The 22,113-nt window shown below is 44.7% G+C and overlaps 1 protein-coding gene across 4 annotated transcripts in view; it reads right to left on the bottom strand.

The window, feature by feature from the left end:
* LOC126484461 (mitochondrial protein C2orf69 homolog) overlaps positions 1-22,113 on the bottom strand; it is a 219,530-nt gene that overhangs the window by 164,789 nt on the left and 32,628 nt on the right. Inside the window, exon 2 of one of the 4 annotated variants that reach the window (XM_050108005.1) lies at positions 10,748-10,839. The exons of the other annotated variants lie outside the window; for them this stretch is intronic. The gene's annotated coding sequence lies outside the window, so the exon portion shown is untranslated. The remainder of the gene's footprint in view (positions 1-10,747; positions 10,840-22,113) is intronic. 4 annotated transcript variants of the gene reach the window in all.

The following is a 22,113-nucleotide window of genomic DNA, read 5'->3' as shown; positions in this document are numbered from 1 at the left end:
GTAATCTGAACTTGAGAGGATCGTAAATATATGTGTAACGTTTCATATTCGTATGTCTCAAAGTTTAATAAATATATGTATTCGAAATACGTATATTCTTTTTGAAACACACTGTATATTTGGTATTTAAATATATATTTAAAATCTGTAATACTATATCAAGACTGGTGTTACCAAAAACAGCGAAAGTTCTTGACTGATCTTTTTCCAATTTTCACATGAGAGACTAATAAACATACAGACGGACATAAGATACACATTATTTTAAACGATAATGTATATGTTTTCTGTTAAAATTGGCTGCGAGAAAGGAAATCCTGTGCTGTGAAAACGTATGGTTTCGATTTCTTTCTCGCACTCAATTTCAACTACGGTAGGGTTAAGTAAATCATTAGCTGCTCCCAGACTTTAGCAACAAAAGTAAGCAAGGCACAACCTCAGAGAGGTGTGCAAGAAGACAGAGAAGGGGAAGGGGGAAACAGACATTGAGAGGGGTAGGAGCGACAGGAGGGAGGAGGTGATGGGCAGAGGTAAGGGGTATCAAACGTATTCGGCAATTGGATAGCACTGCCGGGTTCGCTAGTTATTATACACAGCCGAAACTGAAATGTTATAGTTACAAAAAATATAAAATGCTACTACGTAATGCTACTGCGAACAGTACTGTATGCTAATGTTTGTACTGAAAGGACACAAGAGAATACCGGCCGTTTCTATAGATTAAAGCACCTCTTCGCGAACTGCTAATTATGATACGCGTATTGGAGAGAAGCAAATCAGACAAGGCCACAGTACGTATGTGGGTCAGAACAACCTGTCCCAGTAACATTTACCTCACAGAACGTACCTGATGTTATGCACAAAAACAAGATCAGAATTTTCATTTTCAGGAACAATACTTGTATACGACTCTGTAGAAAATTCTCAACAGTATCAGAACAATCGGATATCAAATAACTATAATAGGCTTCCCCCCCCCCCCACCCCCCCTCGCATCTGCTCTTAATTTCATAGGACTATCGAATATGGCACCTGACACAGATAAATTTGTTAGCCGGAGCATCTGTAATGTGGAACTGTACCAAACCCACATGAAGGCTGATGATCACTTCTGTTAAAGCGTGATTGATTTTAAACCTTTACAATGCCGATCATGATATAGCATTATAAAATTGATTTATGTTTTTAGAAATGAAACCCTGAAAGTATTAAACGAACATTTTTCCTATTAGGACTGCAAAATAACTGTCGACAAGTCAAAGGCATGGAACCATGACACCGTGTAACGACTGGTTGCACCACAATTATTTAGAAATATCTTCAGCGCAATCATCTGCTATGAGAGTATACGAGACATTTATGGAGGAAGTTTATTTCGTAACCGGTAGTATGAATCGTCCAATGTCTTAGACTTTACTGACCAGAAATTTGCATGGCCTCCACGTAAGGAAAGTATAACCAAAAAAGTGTAATGTAACTAATATATATCTGAATAATTACAGGGCGTCGGTGGGGCGCTAACACGTACTGCTCGCTAATACGTCCACAGAACGATGCAGTAAAAAACTTCTGACCGGGTCGGACGCCTACAGATATGAACTGCTGTTCTATACATTGTTAACCTTCAAATACTGGGCACAACATGGCTCTACGGTTTTCTATTCCGAAACCCGGCTCAGATTAATGTTTACGTTTAGGCCTCTTCGGAGATGGTTAACTCATTATTAAATGATGCGCTACTACAGTTATTATAGTAAGAAAGCAATGGAATGTCTATAAAGACTCATACGTAATGATGTGTCATCTACACATTTTCCGATTCATCTTACTATAAAAGACACGTCGAAGATCTACTTCTTTAGAAAATATGAATCATATATTCTGTCATCTTGCAGCCAAGGATCACTAATTGAGACATTTCAACACACACATTCCTACCATGGTTTAGTGAGTACATGTGACACATATGATTGTCAATAGGATAGAACTGTCCAAAGGATATCAAATAGATGTTCGAAACTCTCAGAAAAAACGGCTAATTCTGTGCAGAAATCAGTGACTGCGTACTGAAAGCTATGAATTTTGTTTCAAAATCGAGTCGTTTAACAAATTCTCTGAGGATTTCCGATAGTATTCTCCGTAACGGTAAGCAAACGACATCTTAAAAATTTACTCCATACATCATTATGGTACAGCAAAACTATAGTTTTTTGCCAACTACTTTGCAGTACTCATCCAAGTGATTGGCGCAGGATTCGCAGACTATTTCTCAACCGTTTCGCTCTCAAGTAGCACATGAGAAAAAATGAACAAGATATGCATTAAATACCTAAACCTTTCCGTGTAAGCTGGCTACATCTGTCGATTTCGTCTGCGTATTATTCTATCTACCAGGAAGTTGCTGAATCTAGTCGCGAATCTGACCACCGCCCGTATTTTTATTCACTGAATGACTTAAGTGCAATGAAGTAAATCGTCCGCTGAATGATGTTGGTCTATACGGAAAAAACACATTTTAATGTCATGTGTTACAAATAGTAGAGGGAGTGCAAGTGGGGATGGGTCAGGATGGGGAGATGAATGAATCCTGTCCTCTAAGGAACGATCAATCGTATGTGGTAAGGATTCCATACCACGCAGCTATACTCAGAAGAGGCGTAGTGTACACTGTCGTTTTAATATGTTTGCTGCATATCTTGTAAGTGTTCTGACAACGAAACGCAGTTTTCGTCTCGCCCTTCCGCATGAGCTAAACACTGCTGCAGAAATTATCATAGTATTTCCCTCTATTTCTATGTACGTATACAGATGTCATTTAGAACACGAAACACAAGAAGCAATTGTTACTAACTAAAGGAGGAAAGTTAACTGTGCAGTATGCTATTAACTAGAGGATATACTCTCAATAAAAAGGAAGAAATGTGTGTTACGCATATTGTATGTTTTTACCAGACTTTGGCTGCATCTTCGAGTCTGTTCTATCTTTGGAATGAAAAGTAAATAATGGGCTTCTTTATGCAATAACTTTTTACTACAACCAGCCACAATTTTATTCTTTTTAAATACGTCGTGTGTTTTGACTCGACTAGCTCATGGGAAAATAAACAATGCGTGTATTGACGCCTCTCTTTCCGTACTCTTTTAAAGTGGCTCTCCTCTTTGCTGCTACCACACGGGAGGATTGCCAGTCCACGGCCTACGAGATGACGGAGGCAAATAAACTGCAGCTCTGGCGCAGTGTACTGAGTGGAATGGGGCGCGCTGATGGAGATAACGCATCCGGCAGTTGTTCTGCCCTGTAGCGGCTCAGCTGGGTCACAGTGAGCTTTATGCTCTCGGCCATGTACTATGTGACCACTCTCGTCCTCGCGCCATCGGTGATAAGTACTGCTACACCTATGTCCGGGTTACCGGCCTCCGTGACTGAGGTCGCTAACGCACACGGTGGCGCTCGACCCGGAGATAAGCCGGTTCGAATTCTGCCCGGAAAAGGGAGGAGCGGTAGTGGCGTAAAGATCCTGGTCGGCATACTTCGCACCAACGACCTGGTTTAAAAATCAAACCTCTCTGCAGTGTCTCATGAAGTGAGGGAATGTGACACTGCTGATCTACAACTGCATCAACGTGATTACTCTGCTATTGACAATAATGTGTCTGGTAGAGAGTTCCATGAACCGTCCTCAAACTGTCTCTCTACGTTCCCCTCTCGAACGACGCGCGGGAAAACGAGCACTTTAATTTTTCTGTGCGAGCCCTGATTTCTCTTATTTTATCGTGATGATTATTTCTCCCTAAGTAGTGCCAACAGAATGTTTTCGTAATCGGAGGAGAAAACTGGTGATTGAAATTTCGTGAGAAGATCCCGTTGCAACGAAAAACGCCTTTGTTTTAATGACTGTCACTCCAATTCACGTATCATGTCTGTGGCACTGTCCCCCCAACTTCGCGATGATGCAAAACAAGCTGCCCTTCGTTGAACTTTTTCGATGTCATCCATTAGTCCCGCCTGATGCGGATCCCACACCGCACCGCGATACTCCAGAATAGGGCGGACAAGCGTGGTGTAAGCAGTCCCTTTAGTAGACCTTTGCTCCTCCTAAGTGTTCTGCCAAAGAATTGCAGTCTTTGGTTTGCTCTACCCACAACATTTTCTATGTGATCTTTCCAATTTAGGTTATTTGTAATTGTAATCCAGGTTATTTGTGATTGTAATCCATAAGTATTTAGTCGAATTTACAGCCATCAAGATTTGTGTGACTTATCGCGTAGCAGAAATTTAGCGTATTTTTTTTAGTAGTCATGTGAATAACTTCACACTTCTCTTTATTCAGGGCTGATGGTGATCAGTCCGTTGATTGGGGACATTAAGCTTGGCGGCCCACTTGGTGCTAATCGCGATGTGTATTCCATGTGCCGGCACCATGGTGGTTCTCTCATTCTTGTCGTTTTCATCTCTCTCTATCTCTCTCTCTCTCTCTCTCTCTCTCTCTCTCTCACACACACACACACACACACACACACACACACACACACAAAATACGTACATGTAAATAACCAAATAAACACTTACTTCCGGGGAGTGGGGGGGCAGGGAACGAGGCGGGAGCTGCGGTGGTAATTGTTAAACCTAGAACCAGAGGGATGTCAGTGTAACTTGTTTCAACAATGATCCTGAATCTACACAGTGAAAGTAACATGCAGCGCAAGTGCATTCTGTTTAAATAAAAATTAACTACAAGGGTTCCACAGTGTAAATGTGACATGTACTTTGTTTTAAAAATGAACAACACATCCACAGTCTAATTATTACCTTGATGGAAATGTGGTGTATTTCGCCGCGCGGATTGGCCGCACGATCTAGGGCGTCATGTCACGGATTGCACGGCCCCTATCGCCGGAGGTTCGAGTCCTGCCTCGGGCGTGTGTGTGTGTGTGTGTGTGTGTGTGTGTGTGTGTGTGTGTGTGTGTGTGTGTGTTTCGTCCTTAGCGTAAATTACTTTAAGTTAGTTTAAGCAGTGTGGAAGTCTAGGGACCGATGACCTCAGCAGTTTGGTCCCTTTGAACGTTTTTGATGTGTTACACTGCACCAAAAAGTTCCGAAATGTTTACATAAATAGACCACGTTATGCACAACCGTCAAGCTATCTCACTTCGATCTTTTTTCTTTTAACACATGGAACAGAGCTGCCAATGTTCTTTATAGCCTGCAGCGCGTTTTCAATGTTATGATTATTAAATACTTCTGCAGACATGTCTGGAAGGGCGCAGAAACGTTTCCAAATGCTTTAAATAAATAGATTACGCGATAGGCTACTGTTTATCATGCAATATGCAACTGTTTAAAACATCTCAAATGAGCTATCTTACTTGCATTTTTTTTTAATTTCCAATTGTTTTACTCTGTGCTATATCCACTGTAATGTAACAGTGGGCACCTTGAGGGCGGATTCAATACACTTCACACACCCTGTGACCCTTTGACCCTCCGCCATCTTGAACCTTCACGCTCGATTGTAGTGTCATACTGCCAGTCACATTGGACCAGCCATACTGGCTCGTAAATTATCGTAATTGGGTACTAAACATCGGCATTAGGGATGACGAATAAACATCTATCCCACGATAAAAAAATTATCCTAAATGAGTAAAAACGTGGATCCTAGATAAACACCGACAGCCTGTTGGTCTTCTTGTACAATTAATCACAAAAACACGGTATTTTAAAATCAAAATTATTATTTGGAAACTTACTTCTTGTTACAGGACCAATATCACATTCCAACAACAAAACAACTAAACTCTTAGATCTCTTACTCTCTGCATTTTCAAATGTCATTAAAGTCAACACGAACAGTTTTTTTTACATACAGAACTGTAGGTTATGACTATAAACACAACCCTACACAGTCTGCCCTAATTTGGTAATAAATTATAGCGATAAGGATTCTAAATAAGCACGCTTCTCAGCCCATAAGATTGCAGCCTGCCATTTACACGTAAGGCAACTGGTCTAGACGAAGTGGGAGATAAAGCAGTCTGCTATTTATAAGTAATGCAATTAGCCTAGACTGAGTGGGTGAGAGGGTCATGCATCTTCCCAAACACTAATGACGCACATGTAGATGGGCTAAAAACTGTGCCATAACCTCCCTTTAGACCCTTAATAACATTATACATTGGCTGTGATCTACTATCACAAGAAACTACTAAGAGTACGACCTCCTCCATGCTAGTCGGCATAGATTCCGAATACAGCGACTTCGTGAAACCCACCTTGTTCTCTTCTCTCATGGCATCCCCAATGCCATGGATCAAGGAAGTCTGGTAGATGCAGTATTTCTTGACTTCAAAGAAACATCTGTCTCAATATTACACCAATACTTAATAATGAAAATATGATTATACAGGATATCAAGCAAGATTTGTCACTGGATTCAAGATTTCTTGGTGGGGAAAAGACAGAATGTTATCTTGGATCTAGAGTCATCGACAGATGAAGAAGTAACCTTGGGTGTGCCACAGGTAAGGTTGTTGGAAACCCTGTTGTATATTAATGACCTTGCAGGCAATATTAATGGTAATCTCAGACTTTTCGCAGATGATGCAGTTATTTACATTGTGTTCTACTTATCTGATGACCACCTGCCCGGGATATTGCTGGCCGGCCACGGAAGCCGCGCTTGCCTGTTGAATAAGTCTCGTGGGACCGTAGTATGCCGCCCTTTTTTGTGGGTTTTAGCCTGAAGGCCGTAGAGACATATGCCCTTGTCGGTCAGCATCATCCGAACAGTGAAATAGGCATCACTAGTGTAACAGTGAAGTTTGCAAACGCAACAATGGCAAGAGCGAATTATTTAATTCCACAACGAGTATGTATTTAAGATTGGTATGTGCGTTCGGAGTCCGCTCGTACTGTTCAGATATTGTTTGAACAGAAGTTTCCTGGCGTTGGAGTTCCGAGTCGTGATGCAGTTCACATATTAGTGAATAGATTTCGTGAAACTGGAAGTCTTCAAAACAAGGAGAGTAAAAGATGGCGTACGGTGGTCACAGAAGCTCGTCTTGAAGACATTGCATACCGCCTGGAAAATTCCCCTGAACAGTCTCTTAGACGTCTTTTGCAGCAAACACAAATTTCGTGCATCTCTGTACAAAGAGGTGCTAAGTATCAGTAGTACAAGAGCTCAGACCTGATGATCCTGCGCAAATGGTTAAGTTTTGCGATGGGTTTTAAAACAAGTGCATGACATTAAAATGGATCCTTACCTCATACTGTTTTAGGACAAGGCTTGGCTCCATTTACAAGGGTATGTTAACTCCCAAAACTGTTGACATCGGTGCGCAGATAGACCTGTTGTGCTTAATGAGGAACCCCTTCATGATCAGAAAATAAGGGTGTGGTGCACAGTTAGGGGTGACAGGATAATTAGGCCCTTTTTTTTTTAAGGACATAGTTACAAGTGAAAGACGTGCAAAACAATTTGCGACCGTTGATTAATAAACTGAGTGAAAGAGAACGAAACTTTGCATTTTTTGAACAGGATCCGGCACGAGCACATACGGCCAATGTTTCTTTGCACCCAATTCACGATGTGTTCGATAAAACAGTGATTAGTAACAACATGTGGTCAGCTAGAAGTCCTGATTTAACTCAGTGCGATTTTTATTTGTGATGTGCACTGAAGACTACAGTGTACACAACAAATTCTCACACGATAAAGGGACTCAAGGATAATATCCGTGAACCAATTAATTCAATATCTCAGAGAGAACAACATCGTGTGATTAAGTCATTCCAGATATGGAAAGAGTCCTTCCGTATGCCATGAAGGGCACAGGGTGCACCCATCTGCAGGTGGTCGCTCATGTCGGCACCAATGTGTGTCGCTATGGATCGGAGGAAATACTCTCTGGCTTCCGGCGGCTATCTGATTTGGTGAAGACTGTCTGTCTCGCTAGCGGGATGAAAGAAGAGCTCACCATCTGCAGCATGGTCGACAGGACTGACTGCGGACCTTTGGTACAGAGCCGAGTGGAGGGTCTGAATCAGAGGCTGAGACGGTTCTGCGACCGTGTCGGCTGCAGATTCCTCGACTTGCGCCATAGGGTGGTGGGGTTTCAGGTTCCGCAGGATAGGTCAGGAGTCCACTACACATAGCATGCAGCTACACGGGGTTGTGTGGCGTGGACTGGGCGGTTTTTTAGGTTAGATGGCCTCGGGCAAGTACAGAAAGGGCAACAGCCTCAAAGGGTGCGGGGCAAAGTCAGGACATGCGGGGACCAAGCAGCAATCGGTATTGTAATTGTCAACTGTCGAAGCCGCGTTGGTAAAGTACCGCAACTTCAAGCGCTGATAGAAAGCACCGAACCTGAAATCGTTATAGGTACGGAAAGCTGGCTGAAGCCAGATATAAATTCTGCCGAAATTTTTACAAAGGCACAGATGGTGTTTAGAAAGGATAGATTGCATGCAACCGGTGGTAGCGTGTTTGTCGCTGTTAGTAGTAGTTTATCCTGTAGTGAAGTAGAAGTGGATAGTTCCTGTGAATTATTATGGGTGGAGGTTACACTCAACAACCGAGCTAGGTTAATAATTGGCTCCTTTTACCGACCTCCCGACTCAGCAGCATTAGTGGCAGAACAACTGAGAGAAAATCTGGAATACGTTTCACACAAATTTCCTCAGCATGTTATAGTCTTAGGTGGAGATTTCAATTTACCAGATATAGACTGGGACACTCAGATGTTTAGGACGGGTGGTATGGACAGAGCATCGAGTGACATTATACTGAGTTGAAGAGTTTTTAGTAAACAGAACACAGCATGTTGTTCTCAATGGAGAGACGTCTACAGACGTTAAAGCAACCTCTGGCGTGTCACAGGGGAGCGTTATGGGACCATTGCTTTTCACAATATATATAAATGACCTAGTAGATAGTGTCGGAAGTTCCATGCGGCTTCTCGCGGATGATGCTGTAGTATACAGAGAAGTTGCGGCATCATAAAATTGCAACGAAATGCAGGAAGATCTGCAGCGGACACGCACTTGGTGCAGAGAGTGGCAACTGATCCTTAACATAGACAAATGTAATGTATTGCGAATACATAGAAAGAAGGATCCTTTATTGTATGATTATATGGTAGTGGAACAAACACTGGTAGCAGTTACTTCTGTAAAGTATCTGAAAGTATGCGTGCGGAACGATTTGAAGTGGAATGATCATATAAAATTAATTGTTGGTAAGGCTGGTGCCAGGTTGAGATTCATTGGGAGAGTCCTTAGAAAATGTAGTCCATCAACAAAGGAGGTGTTTTACAAAACACTCGTTCGACCTATACGTGAGTATTGCACATCAGTGAGGGATCCGTACAAAGTCTGGTTGAAAGAGGAGACAGAGAAGATCCAAAGAAGAGCGGCGCGTTTCGTCACAGGGTTATTTGGTAAGCGTGATAGCGTTACGGAGATGTTTAGCAAACTCAAGTGGCTGACTCTGCAAGAGAGGCGCTCTGCATCGAGGTGTAGCTTGCTGTCCAGGTTTCGAGGAGGTGCGTTTCTGGATGAGGTATCGAATATATTGCTTCCCCCTACTTATACCTCCCGAGGAGATCACGAATGTAAAATTAGAGAGATTAGAGCGCGCACGGAGGCTTTTCGGCAGCCGTTCTTCCCGCGAACCATACGCGACTGGAACAGGAAAGGGAGGTAATGACAGTGGCACGTAAAGTGCCCTCAGCCACACCGTTGGGTGGCTTGCGGAGTATAAATGTAGATGTAAATGTAGATGTAGATTTATATGATGCGCTCCATGTTGTGAAAATGATCGTTTTTCATGTTTCTACGCTACTTATCCATCTCTGTAGTATAAATCGATGGACATATCCAATTAAAGCGGATTTGGTTTTTCATTTTTGCCTTAAAAATTAAATTATGTTTTCTTAATTTAAGCAACTTTTATGAACAGTCTTTCATAAAACACAGATAATTAAGAATCTGTACTTGAAATGGAAACAGGAATTCGTCCAATATGTAATTATAAATAAGAAGTGGTTCATTGTTTATAATAAATATGAGTTTTATAATTACGAGATTTAGGTATTTCAAATTGAAGGAGAAAAAAATGATACTGTTGTGATTTGAACCAACGAACCATAAACAAAATTTGGTCCGTATTCCATCACGCTACCAACTGCGCTAGACGTACGACATTGGTTTATATATCAACTGCATTACACACACACACACACACACACACACACACACACACACACACACACTGGAAAAACTTCAAATTATGAAAAACATTAAGAAAAGCCGATTTCTCGGCACTTTTTAAGTGTATTCCACACGCGTGTTTCACAATGGGACAGAAAGCAGTCTCAACCATTTTCATACTGCGCTTTATCAGCGCGACTATCAGAGCACAACGCTGCAGAGGCTGTGACAGTATACGATTTTTGAAATAAAAACTACGTAGCTAAAGCGTGATTAAGAAAAACTTTGATGGCTGTTAATACATTTGAATGTCTTAAAATTTCATTTAACGTAAACGCGATCGCTTATCAGCTGTAGTTTTTGTGAGTCTTACGGCAACTTAATGACACTGTGCGGGAGGGAGGGATTGATGTCGATGCGTATTGAAATATCCCTTATCAAAAGCGTTTCTAGTGAGCAATGCGTTCTCTGGCACGGGCTTTACGGTGTTCCTTAATGAACAAGATAGCAAATGAACTCTAAATAATGGCCTACCTTAGTGATTAGTTGTTGCCCACATTCTGCTTAATCTGTATATCCACGACATCCCAGACACGGGCGCCATGAAAATCCAACATGCAGGCGACCTACCGACAAAATGAGTGATTACTTCCATAAATGCAGACTTCAACTTAACTCAAACAAAACTGAGGTTTCAGAATTCCACCTAAAAAAAAAATTTAAAAAAAAACACAAAGGAAGCTGCATGTAACTTTCGATGGAATTGATGTACTCGATCACTACAATCCAATAGATCTAAGAATCACTCTGGCTCGGTCCCTGACATTCAGACAGTGCACCAAGCTATGTAAGAAACTTGGTTCACGAGTTAATTTTCATCGCAAGATTTTCGGAAACAGTTGGGCTGCGGTCACCTGTACTTCCTGGTGAATATTGCGACTATAGAAAACAACGCCCACACAACAAAAACTGAAGTGCAGCTTAATGAAGTCATAAGGGTCATCACTGGCACTGCATAACTACTCCCTTGCAGTGGCTGGTTGGTTGGATGGGGAGGGGAGGAGGGGAGGAAAGGGACCAAACCACTAGGTTATCAGTCCCTTGTTCTGAATAAAACAATGGCACACGTGGGAGAATAAAACGAACAAGACTGACAACTCAAAACGGAATGAAAGGAAAATCACAAGAACGATGAAGGACAACAAACATGTACATGGACAAAAGAGGCAAGAAAACCACAGAAACGCAAGAAACGGGATGAAGAGATTAAAACAACAAAGCAGATTACCATGGCTGACTGGCCATGAGAACAAAAAAGGAGAAGCCAGCCACTTTACAACACAAAACCCCCACCCTAGAAGCACTATGGTGGAGGACACAGGGGGACAAAGGACATGCGCTAAAACTTATATCAAATGATAAAACCCACCCTCACGAATAAAACGTAAAACTAAATCAGCCGATGAGGCGTTGTCAGATAAAATTAGCGGCAACGAGTTCGGTAACCCAAGATTTCATGGCTGGGCAGTCAAAAGTGGGACAGTGCACCAGAATATGGACCACTGTCAACCGGGCGCCGCACCAACACTCAGGCGGGTCTTCACGGCGCAGGAGGTAACCATGGGTCGTCCAAGCGTGGCCAATGTGGAGCCAGCAGAGGACAACTGATTCCCTGTGACAGGCCCGAAGACTTCCACACATTCGTAGTCTCCTTAATGACATGCAATTTGTAGTGTGTGCTGTTATGCCATTCCGTCTCCCAAGGCCGAAAAACCCTGCGGCGTAAGTCACATCGCAGGTCAGGTTCAGAGATGCCAATCTCCAGAAGCGGTTTCTGCTGGGCCTAGGATGCGGACGTGTCCTGGGGTCCACACAAACACCACTGAAAGATGGGACTGGTCCAGAGAATAGATGGACTCCTCGATGGACGCCACCAAAGGATGGCGAGGGTAGCACTGGTCGATAGCTTGTAGGCTGCTCAAGGAGTCAGTACACAGAAGAAACGATTCCCCGGGGCATGAACGGATATACTGAAGTGCACAAGAGATGGCCACCAGCTCTGCAGTGAATACACTGCAGCCATCAAACAAGGAATACTGTTCAAAATGGCCTCTGTGGACGTAGGTGAAGCCAACATGACCATCAGCCATCGATCCGTCAGTGTAAACCACTTCAGAGCCCCGGAAGTGACAGTGGAGAGACGCAGGGTTAATGGAATCGTTAGGGTCATGTAAAAGCCAGACGAATCTGCGGCGTAGGCGTACACCATGGAAGTGTATGCGGACGGACCTGGATGAGAGGTGGTAAAGGGTATGACTCCAGTTCAGACAGAAGGGATCGCACACGAACCGCAATCGTTAGCCCTGACCCGGCCCGCCGATGCGGAAGATGTACTGCCGCGGGTGGAAAAAGGAGACGGTAATTCGGATGCTCAGGAGAATTACGAATGTGTGCAACGTAACTGACGAGCAGTTGTACACGTCGGATCTGCAATGGAGGGACTCCAGCCTCCACCAGGACACTGGTCACCGGTCTCGTTTTAAAAGCTCCCGTCGCTTGGCGAACGCCACAATCGTACACTGCGTCGAGTACACGCAATGCTGAGGGCGCCGCCGAACCATTAATCAGACTCCCACAATAGAGGCGGGACTGAAAAAGAGCTTTGTAGAGCTGCAGCTGAGTAGAGAGATCTGCACCCCAGTTGGTGTTGCTCAGGCAGACTCTGAGATGCTGCCAGCACTTCTGCTTCAGCTGAAAAAGTTGAGGTAGCCAAGTCAATCTGGCGTCGAAAACCAGTCATAAGAATCGATATGTCTCGACTACAGTGAGTGGATCGTCATGAAGGAAAAGATCTGGTTCCGGATGAACGGTACGACGCCGACAGAACTGCACGATACACGGCTTAGAAGCCGAAAACTGGAAGCCGTGGGCGAGAGCCCATGACTGCGCCTTGTGGATGGCTCCCTGTAGGCGCCGCTTAGCAACACCAGTACCGGTGGAGCAGTATGACATGCAAAAGTCGTCTGCATACAGAGAGGGTGAGACCGATGGCCCTACAGCTGCTGCTAGACCGTTAATGGCCACTAAACATAGTGATACACTCAGTAGAGAGCCCTGCTGGACCCCATTCTCCAAGATTTGGGGGAAACTATGGGAGGCACCAACTTGGACACGGGAAGTACGGAGCGACAGGAAATTCTGGATAAAAATCGGGAGCGGGCCTTAGAGACCCTACCCGTATAATGTGGCAAGGATATGATGTGGCCAGGTGGTGTCTGCGAGCTGCGCGCCAATGTAGAGTGGCGAGGTGTTCATTTCATGCGCCACATCCACCAGGGTCCGAAGGATAACCAGGTTGCCACCGATGCCTTCATCTTGGCCTTCGAGGGTGATACATGCCCGAGAAGGTCAAATTGATAGTCTATCACTGTGATGTCAAGTTGTATATCCCTCCCCCGATGTGGTGCTTTAAGTGCTGGACGTTTGGCCATTTGTCTTCCCGTTGTACTTCCAGGCCCACCTGTCGAGATTGTGGACATCCATCGCATCCCGATACTCCATGTGCCCCGCCTCCCATCTGTGTCAACTGTGGGGAGCATCATTCACCTTATTCGCCAGACTGCAGAATTTTACAGAAAGAGGGGAAAATTATGGAATACAAGACCCTGGACCGACTGACCTACACTGAGGCTAAGAGAAAATACGAGCGGCTACATCCTGTAGCTGTGACCACCTCATATGCCACTGCTATGAGAACAGTTGAAGCCCCATCAGTTCCGCGAATTCCAGTTTCTGTCAGAGCCAGAAGGCTACACCTGCCGCCTTGATGGTTCGGGGCACTTCCCTCCCTGTTGCTCCCGCACCACCTACCTCGTTAGCAACACCCTTGCTTTCAGTCCCCACTTCTGAGCCAGAGAAGAGTAAGGCTTCTTCGACTCCTCTGATTAGGAAGGAGTCCCTTGGGTCACTCCCTTCCCAGGTTTCTGCTAGTGGGAAAGATGACACGCGCCAGTGGCTGAAGAGCCCAAAAGGAGCGGTCGTAGGGTTTCACGCTCATCCTCAGTCCCGGAGACTGATTCAGTGAACTCCTTCCAGCCAGGGAAACCCAAGGAGCAGTGCGAGAAATCGAAAAAGAAGACCCCTAAGAACACGGAACCTTCAGTGGCACCCACAAGCTCTTCGTCTGAGGGGAGATTCTGGCTTCCACTAAGTACCAGGTTCTCGCTGGAACCTCAGAGACAATGGATATCGACTGCTCAGGCAAAAAGTCGGTGGCGACCAGTGACTCCGAGGCGTAAACTGCCTTATTGAATGTTCCATGCCTTCCCAGTCTCACGATAACGTTATCCGCCAGTGGAATTGCGGCGGTTTTTTTCCACCACCTGGCTGAGCTACGGCAACTATTAAGCTTTACACCTGCTTTCTGCATTGCCCTTCAGAAAACCTGGTTCACGGCAATGCGGACACCTGCCCTCTGCGGCTATAAAGGGTATTACAGGAACTTTAGCGACTATAATCGGATGTCAGGTGGTTTTTACGTTTATGTCCTAAACTTGACCTGTAGTGAAACTGTGCCCCTTCAAACCCCTCTTGAAGCTGTGGCTGTCAGAACATGGACGATGCAGGAAATAACTGTCTGCAACATATAACTTCCTCCAGATGGTGCAGTACCCCACAACTCCCTAAACCTTTCCTACCTCTGGGAGATTTTAACGCCCACTACCCCTTGTGGGGTGACACCATGCTTACTGGCCAAAGCAAAGATGTCGAAATTTTACTGTCTCCGTTTGACCTCCGCCTCTTAAATACTGGGGCCACCACACATTTCAGTGTGGTTCGAGGTAGTTACCGAGCCATTGATTTATCAGTTTGCAGCCCAGGACTTCTCTCATTTATCCCCTGGAGAACACATGACGCCCTTTGTGGTAGTTACCACTTCCCCATCTTCCTGTTACTGCCCCGGCGTCAGGCCCACGGACGCCTGCCCAGATGGGCGTAAACAAGGCGGACTTGTAAACATTCACCTTTGATGTCACCGTTGACTCTCCCTCATGTGGTAGCATTGACGTGGTGGTTGAGCAGGTGACTACCACAATCGTTTCTGCAGAAGAAAACGCCATCCCTCGCTCTTCAGGGTGCATCCGGCGAAAGACAATCCCTTGATGGTTGCCGGAAGTCGCTGAGGCCATTACAGAGCGTAGATGAGCTCAACAGCGACAAAAGCGACACCCTCCCCTAGAACATCGGATAGCCTTTAATCGTCTCCGTGCCCGTGTACCCTAGCTTCTAAAACGACGCAAACATCAGTGTTGGGAGAGGTACGTGTCGACCTTTGGGTGCCATATGCCACTTTCCCAAGTCCGGACGAAGGTCAGACGTCTTTTTGGGTACCAGACCCCAACAGGTGTCCCTCGCGTTACGATCAATAGCCGGCTATGTACCGACGCAAACGCGATTGCCAAGCAATTTGCTGAGCAATATGCTGGAACCTCTGCGTCAGAGGAATACCCCCCCCCCCCCCCCCAGCCTTTCGCAACCTCAAATGGCGGATGGAAAGTCCTCCCGTTCACTACATTCCACAGTGATCGCTCTAATGCCCTATTTACGGAGTGGAAGCTCCTCAGCACACTTGTACATTGCCCCGACACAGCTCCTGCGCCGGATCGGGTCCACAGTCAGATGATTAAACATCTCTCGTCTGTACTACAAGCGCCATCTCCTCGTCATCGTCAACCGCATGTGGTGTGATGGCGTCTTTCCATCGCAATGGCACCATCGTTCCGGTGCTCAAACCCGGAAAAAACCCGCTTGATGTTGATAGATATCGGCCCATCAGCCTCACCAATGTTGCTGGAATGTATGGTGTGTCGGCGGTTGGGTCGGGTCCTGGAGTCACGTGGCCCATTGGCTCAATGTCAGAGCAGCTTCCGCCAGGAGCGCTCAACCACTGATGAACTTGTGTCCTTCGAGTCTGCCACCCAGACAGCCTTTTCCAGACGCCAACGCTTTGTTGCCATCTTTTCTGAAACAGCTATAATCACACAAGTAGGTTCTTCATACGAATAATCTGAATTTTCCCCAATTTTTTGAGTGGAGCTTAAGCCATGTTGAAAAGAAAACTACCAAAATTTCGGACCTTTTCTATATTTTTTTAGTTTAAATTAGTTCGGATCTAAGCCAAAGTTACCAGAAATGTAGTGCATTAAACTCTGCATCGATAGAGTACCTAAACTTTGCTATTTGACTAAATTTTCCTGCACAAAAGCTACATCAGAACACGGTAATTTTTCACGTTTTTCGTACACAGTCGTTTCGTCGCTATTAAACATGCAGCATGCGAAGACTGGCCAATCTGACCAAAATTTTGCAGGGGAAGAGTTGTGGAGCCTCATTCACAATTTGTGTTTTCAGAAAGTCAAACACTGTAACAAAGAACACCAAGATGGTGACTAAAGATCGCTATTATTCAATTATAGGTAAATCACATTGTTAACAATCAACATCGACTTTCTACTTCCCAATCAAAGAATTTTTCCAGTATTCACATTTTTAATTTTTGTTACGGGTACGTTATCGCTAACCTATAATTATCACGATAATAGTTTTGAAAATGTGAAATTAACAGAATGTTACATAAACGAGAAAGAAATTGTTTACTGAGTTATTTGTGAAAAGAAATATGATCGGTTTCATTACTGTTTTATTAGGAAAAATAAAATTAATTGAAGTAACAATGAAGTCAGTTATATGTGATTACATAAATTTGCATTAAGTTAATGCTATGAGACAGAATTCAGAAGCCTTTAGACCTGCAAATATCTCCTCAAGGGCTTCTGTCGAGCAGCTGCTTCTGTAGGAGGCACGAGATGGTGCCAAACTATGTCTTTTGATAAAAAATTTCAATGATTTAACAGAGAGGCTTATCTACTGGCTTTATTTCATCTTTGCAGTACATCGGTAATAGCACTGGAATTACTGAATATCTCTGCTGTTTTCTGTGGGTTGATATTCGTCTCCAATTCCTTGAGGAGCTTGTTTTCTTTTGCCAAAAACCGACGAAGTCAGAATGATGTCTTTCTATACTTGAGACAACTCGAAATGTAGGGGGCTTCAGATTAAGTTATCTTGTCTGCCTTTGCCTGACTTTGGTACAAAAATGTGGGACAACTGGGCTGAAGCGGTCAGAATCACAAGTAGGTCGGTGTCTTGTCCAAGCACAACGCAGAGTGCTGAGCAACAACAGTAGTAGCTACCATTGCAGCAGCATCATCAGCGTCCTCGGCAGCTTGGCTAAAACTGAAGTACTCAGCCTCAAGTTGTCCAATCAATAAAGAAATGAGGCGCTGTTTATTTTCTTCGTTCGACAGAAACAAACCTTTGCAATGGTTACTAATGTTGTTTTATTACGCTTTACAGTTGGTGCAGTTCTTTTGTTCATTCTACACAAACGCTCAGCTGATTCGTTCCCCTGTCACTTGCTACATCAGGGTTTTCATGAAGAATAATAGTTAGCTTTTTGCCATGCGAACACTTGACGTAATCTACATACTTTGTAACTGTGGAAGAAAATTGTTCTTTTGCCTCCTACAATATTCTATGCAACAGAAATCCTCCAGCTATAACCAATTCTGCATTTTCGAAGTCAACTGGGTCATTAAAGCCATCAAACACAGTTTTTTGTGTTTACAGCGTACCTGTGCCATCAAATATAACTGTGTTTCAGTTCCGTTAGGACTGAGAGTGTGAAATTCCTAACAGCAACGCTACGCGGGGTTACGATCCTTGAAAATTTAACAACAGCTGTGCAAAAGGTCAATTCGCTACCACCGCTGCAGCAGGCATCCTGACCGCGAATGTGACAGTACATGTCTGACATTCGTCGAAAATGGTGTTTGAGCAAAGAAATCAAGTTTTGTATTATGTTAGGCACACAACCCACTGAATTCGTCGAATTCGAACAGTGTGTCGAGAGGCAGGTTTCTGGTTGCCCCTCAAAGACGATGCCCGAGCCCACAAAGTGAAGATCGTGCGCGAGTGTGGACCAACAAACAGATCACACTCCTGGATCAAACACTTTATTTGGCCGCAGCCGACTTCTGGTTGCTCTCGAAATTTGTCAATGAAAGGACACCGTTACGATACAAATAAGGACATCCAAGAAAATTGAACTGTAGCACTAAACGCAATTCCAGAAAAGGGTTATAGTTACTGTTTCAAAACACTTTTAAAGCGATTTCAGCTATGTAAGTTGATTCAAGAGGAAGCTATTTTGATTAAATACAGGGATTTTGTGAACATAATCTACGACTTATTTTTCATAGCTACAGTCCTAACGGAACTGGAACACACTTTGTAGATAGAGGAGTTGGGGGTCAGATAGTAAACAAAATAGTGCTACAGCTCTTCACAAGAATTTGTGTGGTATGTAATGCTGTGAAAAATCGTTTCTGCGTTTATAGGAATGACCTTGTCGTGCATTGTGATTTTAGATGTCGTACATTTTAGAGTAGGGCTATTTCCTCTTTGAAATTTCATACTCTCAAAGTTCCTACCAATGATCTTCGAAATGCTTAAATTGACATGTTCATCAGCTTTGTGGCAATGATCTTTTAATTATTTACTACTCCATTGCTAATGGACATTACATGAGATAAAGGATCAAGTGGCAAAAATCAGACATACACCTTTTTGGCATCTGCTTCATTTCTTTGAATTCTTGCATACCTAGCATCCATACGTCGACCAGTAGTTGCAAATGAAACATCACAAAAATACTCAAATTGGTGAATGATTTTTTTATCATGGTTTTAGGGCGCAAAAGAGCTATGGTCGTAAGCGCCCATTCTGTGGCTTAGCGAAGGTTAATAACAGGAATTTAAATCCGCAGCAATGGGAGCGAAACTCGAGGAAGGAAACTAAAGACGGAAGAAAATCGTAGAAAAGTGACAGTGAAGGAGGGTTGATTTCCCCGAAAAGAGCTTCAAATGACCGATGTCATCTCACTAACACCTATAAACTCAAGGACGCGATAGGCTGAGCGCGCGAAATCTGCTAAAAGGGAAGATATATCAGGCGACAGCTGGAAAAGGGTGCTTAGCGAATTAAAATAGGGGCACTGAAATAAAAGGTGTCTCACCGTCCACGATTGAGAGCAGTGGGTGCAAAGAGGGGTAGGATCGCCATTTAAAAGATGTCGATGGCTAAAAAGACACCACCCAATCCGGAGTTTAGTTAAAATTACCTGTTCCCGACGACGAGGCCGGGAGGAAGAGATCCAAGCACAAGGGAAGAGGTTTTATGCCCTGTAACTTATTACCCTGAACTGCAGACCAACAGCCTTTGTCGCTACATCGCCTGCCTAGTTTCCGCGTATACCACCATACCCTGGGATCCAGAGGAATTGGATGGGGTAAAGACCCTGGAGGTTGAGAAGAGAGCTGAGCGATTCGGAGCATATAATATACCGTATCAGCTAATGGTGACGGATGTATTGGACAGCCTGGAGAACAGCGTAAACCTCCGCAGTAAAAACCGAACACTGGTCAGGAAGCCGAAATCTAACAGGGGTGTCGTCAATAATATAGGCAATCCCAATACTAAAGGTGGTCTTGGAGCCGTCAGTGTAAATAAATGTAGCATCCTCCATATGTGCGCATAGAGCAGCAAATACCTGACGATAGACTATAGGAGGGGGAGGGGGGGGGGGGGGGTACAATCCTTGAGAAGCTGACAAAGGTCACGGAGAAGGCAGGTCGGGTGGCGAAACGAAGGGGGCGTCGTACGCCCATTTGTGCAGAAAGTTTTAGGAAATAGGAAGAAAAGTGAATGTAGCAGTTGATGGAAGCGGACTCCCGGTGGTAGTAGCGAGGAAGGGCTGTCTGCATACCGTTAATCCAAGGAGGCGTTGAAAAAAAGGGCATGGGTCGGATGACAAAGCATGGAAGACAGATGACTAGCGTAACGACTCAGAACAGCTCGCCGATTGGACTGCGTAAAGGCTCTCTACGGACTAGTGTAAAAAGCTCCAGACGCTAAACGCAAACCACGGTGGTGAACAGAATCCAGACGCCAAAGAATAGACGGCCGTGCAGGAGTAAGCTATGCTTCCGTAGTTCAATTTCGTGTGCACTAAGGCGCGATGTAGGCGGAGGAGGACCACTCGGTCCACTCCCAAGGAGGTATCACTCCGAACACAAAGGATGCTGAGGGATTGCAGACAGCGAGCAGAAAAATATGAAACATGGGAAGACCAGCACAGTTTTCTGTCAAATATAGGTCCCAAGAATTTGGCGACGTCCGCAAACGGAAGGACAACAGGGCCTAGATGTAGGGAAGGCGGATAAAACTCCGTATGACGCCAAAAATTTACGCAGACGGTCTTACCGGGAGAAAATCGGAAGCCTGTTTCGATGCTCAATGAGTGGAGGCGATCGTGACATCGTTCAAGAAGGCTAGTCCGTTGAGAGCTGTAGTAGATTACAAAATCGTCGACAAAGAGAGAGTCCCAGACATAGGGAAGGAGACAATCCATAATTGGATTTATAGTGATGGCAAACAGTACAACACTTTCCACAGGGCCCTGAGGCACCCTGTTTTCTTGGGAGAAAATAGGGGATAGAGTAATGTTCACCTGCACCTTAAATGTGCGCTGTCAGATTCATGGATGAAAAGGGGTAGCCGACCTCGAAAGCCCTGCGGAACAAGGTTTTCGGAAACAACATTGAGCAGTTGTTAAAAAGTTTCGGAACTCCAGCCACCAGCCTATAGGGCTATACGCTCCAAAACCTTACAAAAACTACTCGTGAGAGAGATTAGGCGATGGCTGGTGGGGAGATGTTTGTCCTTTCCAGGTTTCGGAACAGGAGTGACGATAGCTTCTCGCCATCTTCTGGGAAAGGTACTGTCGACCCAAAATCGATAATAAAAGGCGAAGGAGGTAACACAGACTAGGGTACGATAGATGCAGCAACAATTGGACATGGTTACCATCCGGTCCCAGAGCAGAAAAGCGAGAGGTGGAGAGTGCATGTCTGAGTGCATAGAAAAAACGGCATTATAGCTTTCGCAGTTTTGAGAGGAAAAAGCAAGAGGTCGCTCTCCCGCTACCCGTTTCTTTGAGAGAAAGGCTGGTGGGTAATTAGAAGAGCTAGAAATTTCTGCGCAGTGTCGACCCAATGAATTAGACAGTGCGACTGGGTCCACTAAAGTATCCTGCGGAACATTAGCCAGAGCTCAGGGAAAAACTGGACGTGCTGGATATCTGTCGAATTCGACTCCAAACATCTGATGAGGGGGTGAAGGTACTAAAGGAGATGGTCGAGAAGTCCCTGCTTGCCTTCTTGCTATCGCGTATGATGCGACGGCATTGCGCACGTAACTGCTTATAGCGGATACATTTGGCCAACGTAGGATGACGGCGGTAAACGCGAAGAGCACGTCTTCGCTCCCGTACTGCCTCACGGCACGCATCGTTCCACCAAGGAACGGGGGGAGGGGGGCGCCGGGGCAAATCGGAGGTGCGGCTGTAAGAATAACTTCTGTAACATGAGTGACCTGATCGCTGATGCTAGGAAAGTGACTGTCATCGAATGTCGGTAGTGAGGAGAAAAGTGTCCAATTGGCTTCGCAAAACTTCCAGCGCCGTGGGCGCAAAGATGGCAGTTGTGGCTGTAATCGAAGGACACACGGAAAATGGTCACTCGGGCGTGTATCAGCAAGAGCGAACCATTCAAAGCGACGAACTAGCTGAACAGTACCAACCGTAAGGTCCAAATGCGAGTAGGTTGACGTGGAGGCAGACAAAAGTGTATGTTCCCCAGTGTTGAGGCAAACAAGATCCGCTCGGTGGAAGAGGTCAATCAATAGAGACCCTCTCGGACAAGAACGCGGAGATCCCAAAC

Source organism: Schistocerca serialis, chromosome 1 (assembly GCF_023864345.2).
Source record: "Schistocerca serialis cubense isolate TAMUIC-IGC-003099 chromosome 1, iqSchSeri2.2, whole genome shotgun sequence".
Taxonomy (NCBI): domain Eukaryota; kingdom Metazoa; phylum Arthropoda; class Insecta; order Orthoptera; family Acrididae; genus Schistocerca; species Schistocerca serialis.
Note: the sequence above shows the minus strand (reverse complement) of the source record. Positions and strands in the feature narration are given on the sequence as shown.